We start from the raw sequence: 472 nt of genomic DNA on the forward strand, positions 1-472 counted from the left end.
GGGCTCGGGGTCGAGAGCTCGCTGGTCATCTTTCACAGTCCCAGCACAGCTGGTGGTGTGTTGTTTCTGTGAGATACGCGGTTTGTTCTGGTCGGTGTAAATAACATGAGTTTTTGTAAGGTATTTTTTAAAAGCTGGGTAGTTCTGTTATGGACAAAGGATATGTGGAAATTGTGGCGTTCCATTTAGGAGTCAGCTTGAGAAGCCTTCAGTAATTGCCTTATAGCTTGCTTACAAGAAGTGCACATGTAGGTCAGAGGTCTCGTCAGATGCTTCTCGGTGGGAAGAGCTGAGCTGTGCTCCAGGGCTGTGCTTCTGGTCGTTTTGCAGGAAGGAGGGGAGTGCCTTTTGTGATTAAGGAATGCATGAGCCTTTTCACTGCCTTGGTGCGGGCAGAAAGCTTTACCCGGGAGTATACTGAAGCAGGATGGATGACAGTGCCTCTTGTGAAAACTATGCCCCTGTGTTGTGT

This window comes from Acanthisitta chloris, unplaced genomic scaffold, assembly GCF_000695815.1.
Source record: "Acanthisitta chloris isolate BGI_N310 unplaced genomic scaffold, ASM69581v1 scaffold20532, whole genome shotgun sequence".
Taxonomy (NCBI): Eukaryota; Metazoa; Chordata; class Aves; order Passeriformes; family Acanthisittidae; genus Acanthisitta; species Acanthisitta chloris.